Here is a 7,622-nt window from a genome sequence, read left to right as displayed (position 1 = left end):
AACTCGTAGTCGAATCCATAGCTGATTCTATGAATTAATAATGAACAATTATTCATTTTTATTACTCAGTTTCATGAACTATTCTCCATTGAATTTCATAAATTAGTAATAAATATTCAGCAATCGGGCATCTGGACCATCACTGAGTAAGCCCCACAAAAATGGTGCGAGTGTACTCGACAATGATGCACGACTGAGCACCCGGATGCACGAACGAGCGTCCAAAAACATGAAATAATGAGGAATCCTACACAAAAATAGGAGAGATAAAATAGTAATAAAATAATGGAGAAGCGCCCATGGGTCGGGCCCACCGGCCGGCCGGTCGTGCCTTAGTCGTGGCCAGTCCCATGCTTCCTCCATTATTTTTCCTTATTTTATTTTCATAAACTCATGAAGGTTTCTCCATCTTAGCAAAATTCCTTATTTTGTGCAAAACTTGTGAATTCTCCATGACATGGTGGATTCACCAAATAATATTATAAAATAAGGAAAGGTGTGCGGGACCGGGCAACGTAGCTGGCCGGCCATGCCCATGGCCGGTCCCACACCTCACAATCCTTAGCTTTTTATAATTATTATTCCCAATCTCACGAAACTCTTCTGTTTCAACAAAAACTCATGGATTCTCCATATCTTCAAGGATTCACCATAACTTCAAAGATTCACGAAAAATAATAGTATAAAATAGGAAAAAGTGTGCGGGACCGGGAAACATGGCCGTCCGGCCATGCCCCTAGCCTTGGCCGGTCCCACACCTTGCAATCCCTAATCTTTCATAATTATTATTTTTCTCAACTCGTGAAACTCCTGGGTTTGAGCAAAATTCATGATTTCTTCATATTTTCTCAAATATTGCTCGAATCACGAAAAACCAAAAGCCAACATGGTCACACGACTGGATAGCCTCTCACGACAATTTTAAATATTGAAACACTTTTATTTTAATATTTTCAAAATATTGATGAATTGAGCATACATGCTCATTCCAACAAAAATCGAGAATTCTCAGTCAAGATGAAACTCTTCTGAAAATTCACGATGTTGCTCGAACGCACATCAGAAAATACTGAAACTCTCAGTATGGAGACACGGACACCATGGCAACATGTGCACACCTTTATGACTGATCAGAGTCATTCCTAGGTCTTGCACAAGGCCGGTCCCACATGTTTTCATAATTCTGACCTAATTTGCTCAATTGCTCATACTGGGCCCGAACTTTCTCCAACCAACTGGGGATTCTCCGAATGACCAACAACTGGTCCTGTGACCACCAAGATCCGGTTCCATGCCCTTTGGTCGGTCCCATCTCTCATACTTAGGTTTTACCACCCAATGATGAATCCATGAATATTTTCAGTAAATGGTGAAACCACAATTTAATCATCATTCTTTCACCAACTCTCAAACTGAGAACCCTGGTGCATGCTCACCCGAGCACTGGTATCATATGGGCGTTCATCATCCCATGTGGTCGGTCCCTCTTCATTCATGACTAATTGTCAACAATTCGCCAATTGATGGAGGATTGATCGAAAATTAGGGTTTCGAATAAACGCTTTGTGAAACCATCATTCTGAGCAATTTAAAACACTAATAAATTTATGTTGATCCACCAATGAGCATAAAAATTAATTATACAATATTCGGTAATCTACTAATATTTTAATTAATATTTTATTGGGTCACGTCACCAGTAAATAATTCGCCAAATCGAGCAATACTTGCTCGAATATTGATCAATATTCAACAACTCATCAGTAATTCTTAGAATTGAGCAATACTTGCTCAGTTGCACGACAGACTATCAAAAATAACTAATTTGGTGAATTGAGCAATGCTTGCTCAGTTGCTCATCAAATCCTCAATATTCAGTAATTCGCAGAATTGAGCAAAACTTGCTCAGACGCTCGTCAGTAGTGAATCAACAATACTGACATCCCTTCAGAGAACTATATGTTCAACCCGTGAATCGTTGAGCATTCATCATTCATGCTCGATTCAACGAAACTCAGACTCATTGTCAACAATTGACTAATCAAAACACGTCTGCCCTGCAGACTCCACGACTTGTGAGACATCAATCACGTCACAAATGGGGGGATATCACGTAGGGTTTTGGTCTGGAGGTCTACGGTATGTGGATTCATCCACAACGAGAAATGTGCGTAAGTCGTGTAAACGGTTGAAGGAGTTAGCAAAGTAGTGGGCGCACGATCAGTCAAGTCTCCACACAACATGGAACTGACTTTACCACGATCTCCAACTTTCCTACTCTTTCACTCAAGAAACCGTCACACTTACAGGGATCAAGGTGTCCACTACTCTGACAGTATAAATAAGTATCTGAATCCATCGTTGAAGGACAAGATTTGAACTCTCGAACATACGTCTAACAAGAATTCTACGAGTAATAACTCTCAAGAATTCATCAATCCATCAGAACTTATTCGAACTCACCAGTACACCATTTATTGCAGAAACCTTCAACACACCCACAATCCTTGATTATCACTGATCCCACACGATTCTCAGCTTCCCTCCTACAGATAAACCCATCTCCCTATTTGCGACCGAATTGACTCTGGAACGGACATTGTCTTGGTTTAGGCCGGAGTCATACAGATTGATCTCTCGAGTCTAAGCACCCCCTTTGCAGCGGTGCATCTGTGTGAGGATTAACATTTTGCCCGGCTGAGGAGTCTCGACAGCACGCTCGTCTCTCCACTTCCCAAAAAACCGGCGACCCATTTTTCCCCATCCACAGATCGGCGACCACAGTGTGGAGATTAATCTCTCGGTTGCAATCTCTCATTTTCACAAGATGGTCGATCTTAGGTCAGGTTCAGTTACAAATCCCAACACCAACAATGCTAGCACCAGCAACAACAGTGGTGGTACTCCGGAAACCATTCCTGCTTATAATGATGGTGGTAACATTACTCCTTCTCATACCAATGTCGAAAATCATCCTCTCTTCGGGCGGCATCCAGAAGAAATCAGAGAAAATCCGCCTACCATAAGCGATCTCATGAAGGTCCAGGAAGTTCTCGCCAAGAATCAAACTGACATGGCTGCTACTCAGAAGGAAATATTTAACTATCTTAAAACTCTCACTGACAAGATGTCAGACAAAACTCAAGAGAAAGAAAAAAACAAGGAAACATCTCCAACTGCTGATCCCGAAGTTATTCCAGTCCTTGACGATGATGAAACCCGCAAAGCTGCAGAACCTAATCCTGCCGGTTTCATCACCCGAGAAGACCTGGAACGTTTTATGGAGAATCGAGGAAAAGGCCATGCACCGTCCGTGCACCGTCACCAACCTCCATATACCGCTGCTACACAAAGGATCCCTCTCCCAAAAGGTTAAACTTATCCAACGTTCACACTCTACAACGGAATGGGGAATGCCTGAGAACACGTCTCTCGATTCTTGGAAGCATTGGGAGAGCATGAACACAACCATGTTGTCCGCTTGAAAGATTTTTCAAAATCCATGACGGGTCGAGCGTATACTTAGTACAAAAACATTGCACTAGGGAGCATAGCTAATTGGGGAGAAATGATCAATGTTTTCTACATGAAGTACTTCTTTGTCTCTGAGCAAATTACTCTTTCTGACTTGGGAAGGATGGCTCAGAAGACTGTCGAAAATCCGAATGATTATGTGAAGAGGTTCCGAGTTCAAGATTTGGATTGTCATGATCCCAACGTTACTGAACAACAACTGGTGGACTTGTGCATCAATGGGATGATCCCAGTCTACAGAGCTTTGCTGGAAAATCTTTGTTTCCAGACTTTCTCAGAACTCCATGAAGCATCCAAGCAATCAGCAACTACTGCACCTGCTTTACTGGAAAGCACAAAGTCTGCAAGGTCGAGGAATCTCGAAGCATCCGACGCCTAGTCAAAAATCAGTACAATCTCCAACCTTCCATGAACGTTGTTGCTAGACGGAGCAAAAGGAAAGTCGAGCCACCACAGCACAAGCATGCTTCTCAAATCTCTCAGGTTCCTCCGGAAGCACAAAGAGAGGATGAACAATCCTGAAATGCACAAACTTCAACCCTACATCAACAAATGGGGAAATGATCAGACAAACTCAAACTTATTTCTTCTCACCGAAGAATTGATCGAGCTGCTGGAAGTCTAGATTCAAGATGATGCAACCAAATTTCCATTTACCAGGAGAGAGCCGACCAAAGAAGAAATGGAGAATCATATAACTTTAATCTCTCTGAGCAACCTTCCGACGAAGCAGTTCAGTCATTGATCGAGCACATCTGTGAATTGCTTTATCTGTCAAGAGCTCAAAAGAAAGACATGCTCACGGATCCAAATCGCATCAGCAAATCCATTCCGGAAATACTTCCTGAGCCTTTAGCCACAGACAAAGAGATGTACGACTGGGGACTACTTACCGCAATCAATCTCCCAGGAAATGAATTTGAGAGAATGATCGATGATGTCACTTCTATCAACATTATTCCACTGAAAACCCTCAGAGCCGCAGGCATCACTCGAAAAGAAGCTACTCGTCATCCCATCATCAGAACACTTGGAGAAATTTCGAACTTTGACGAGGTTGAAGCAAGAACCTGCAAAAGATGCATAGACATTCATCAAGGGGTTCCTCACTCAGGAAAGTCTCATTCCTTCCGTGTCTATGTCATTTATTTCCTCACATGCTATCCTAGCATGGGGACTCAATTCTGCTGGCAACTCTGCAATACATTATAAATGGTAGATTCACCACATTATTATTTCACCAAGTGGTTGAGTCTGACGTCGCTTCGAATCGAGCATATCACCGAGACATTCACTACTGAGAGATGAAGAAGCATGGAAAAGAACACTTTGGGCATTTCTCCATACACTTGTAGGAATGTCCACGAGTATCAGAAATCTCTGATGTCTGCACAAGTGTTGAATCCCGCTATCGCAGCGGAATGTCGAATCAATAAGAAGATACACGGGCCAATACGATCAAGACTAAGAAATTCGACGCTTCAGCACTCAAGCATATAAGAAGCCTTCGAGTTGTACTCCCAATCAAAGAGTACACCTTCGATAATAGCACCTCTAGCTTCAGCACAATATCTCGATGGCGACACACTGGTTCAACACCGACATGATCAAAGCGCAACTGAATTACAATCGATAAGTCTTCACTATCCAATGGTAAGACTTCTGAAGCGGATGCAACATCATTCATCAATGGATGTCACAAACTCCTTCAACTCTGCTAAGTGAATGAGGGATTCACCGGGGACTTGATTTTATTGGAAATATCAATTCAATATGTTTCAATAAATGTTATCCACATAACAAGTCATGGAAACTTGATGTGATTCCATGAAACTTCATCAACGGGATCTCTCTACATCACAAGTCCCTGCACGACTGAGGAACTTTGTCTCTTCACCAATCACATCCAGAATGGAGACTGTCGCTGTTATCTGCCACAACAACATTGATTCCCTGACGAAGCCACTTCACAGTAAAGTCATATTCAGGAGAATTTAGGTTGAAATCCTAGTACACCTTCATCTAAGGAATGCTCAACTCACCAATTGGGTCGTGCATGTAAAGGCTCACTGGATGGAAGAGCAAAGACTATCATTTTTGGTCTCTGGGGAAACTCCAACCATAGTATCGGCATCAACAAGGACATGTGGAGGAACTCCATTCATGGTCTCAGCATCAGCCTCAGGCGCAACATCCGACTTCATTAACTATCCATTTCACTAAAGCGTTACTCTATGGATCGTACTTCTTCAAGCCCTAATGATTCATATCAATATGTGCAGACATGAAAACATGTTAACTTGAACGTCTTCCCAAAAGCTTGCACGACGGATGGGCACAAACCAAAGTCTTCTATAAGATGTTCTCATCGCCTCTACAAATGAGATATGACATGCTTCAGGACATGGGTTTACAAAAACGTACCAATTGGTGAGGAATGGGACAATACTTCCTCAAAAAAAGATGTATGTCTATGTCTCTTCTACAACATACCAAAAGGGTGCATCAATCGGACATACGAGCTTAAAGATATGGCCTTTACCGTCAGGTCTGCGGAATCTGAAAAATTTGTACGGGATTACAAATTACAAATGTGCACGCTTCGTCGACTGATCTCTGCAACTCCAAATCAAGTGATTATTTGCTCATGTGACAACTCATTATCTTAGCTTCAAAATTTGGGGTCAAGCATCGAATTCTGCCGTCTTATGAGGTTCCTACAGCTTCCAGAGCATGCAACATGCAAGCAGCAATTCTTAGACGGGATTCATAACTTCCACAGTCGATCGGCGTACACCACGTCTTCCCACTAAGTCCTTCATCAAGGTATCTCCAACTTTGACCATCTAGGTCTTTACATCAATTTTTCTACCTGGGTCCTCTATCTAGGTCTTGCCAGAAGAAGGGAAAACGAAAAGAGATATTTAACAAAATACTGGGGACTGACGGTCCACTGGTCATGGCGATAAGTCTCACATTCCAAGACTCGTGACACCAGACTCTCATGTGCTGATCATTCATCATAAAAGGAAGGCTACCACCAGGACATGAAACCATGGTCATTACATCACCCCCTCTCGAGAGCAACCTCAGTTATGGTCCCGTGACCAGGATTTCAAAATTGATGTTTCTGCGACTGACAAAAACAAGATGACACTGCAAGCACCACGCTCATGTATCAATCAAGGGGTCCTGATATCAAATGTATCAATGACATTAAAATCCTTCACCAACCGTTCAAGACACAAGCGAATGGCCTAAAGACACAACATGAGTGTTTTACAGCAAGCTCGTCTGAGATGATTTTACACTGTCCTGTACAAACCGACGATCTGGGAGCAATTGGTGAAGAATCTAGGGATGGGTCATATACCATTCTCTTCGTATGGATATCCTATACAACATATCCAAAATTCACAGCAATCGGAGAAACGAGCAAAGAGATGTGGCCAAAACATTGGACAACATACAATCCGAAAAAGTTCTGAAAGTCTCCTGGAAGTTTACTGTTTCGCCTTTTTCAGGCCCTAAACATACTCAAAACTCAAAATGCTTCTTAATTAAAGATTGAAAATTTTCTGGGCTTGAGGATACATATGCATATCGCGAAAATCCGACGTCGAATGAAGATTCTACAGCATTAACTAAAAAACTGAGGTCTGAATTTTCTGGTGACGTATTTCAGCAAAAATACTCGTATACTCACATGGATGCTCATTCATTCATTCACAAATCAGCAAGTTCATACTTATATATAGAGATTACAGGAGATATACTTACTAGGGGAGTCTCTAAATCATTTGAAGGCTTAGCAACGCCGAAATCTCCATTCGGTTCGGGAATTCTCCATATTCTCATGTCCCAAAGAAGAGCACGCTTCGTCAACATGCTGATTATCTCTAATGATTTCATCCTGGGTACATCGACAACAGTTATTATTATTCCATTCAAGGAGATGCTATGATCACCTGCACGAAAGAGATACTTACATCGATTTCTTCATCAGTGTTGAATTCCTGAATTGTTTGTCCGGGAACAAGTTGAATACCGCCATGGAGCAAAAGTCTGAAAATAAATAACAAACCTTG

The sequence above is a fragment of the Papaver somniferum genome, chromosome 3, assembly GCF_003573695.1.
Source record: "Papaver somniferum cultivar HN1 chromosome 3, ASM357369v1, whole genome shotgun sequence".
Lineage (NCBI taxonomy): Eukaryota > Viridiplantae > Streptophyta > Magnoliopsida > Ranunculales > Papaveraceae > Papaver > Papaver somniferum.
The sequence above is the reverse complement of the archived record's forward strand: the minus strand, read 5'-3'. Positions refer to the sequence as shown.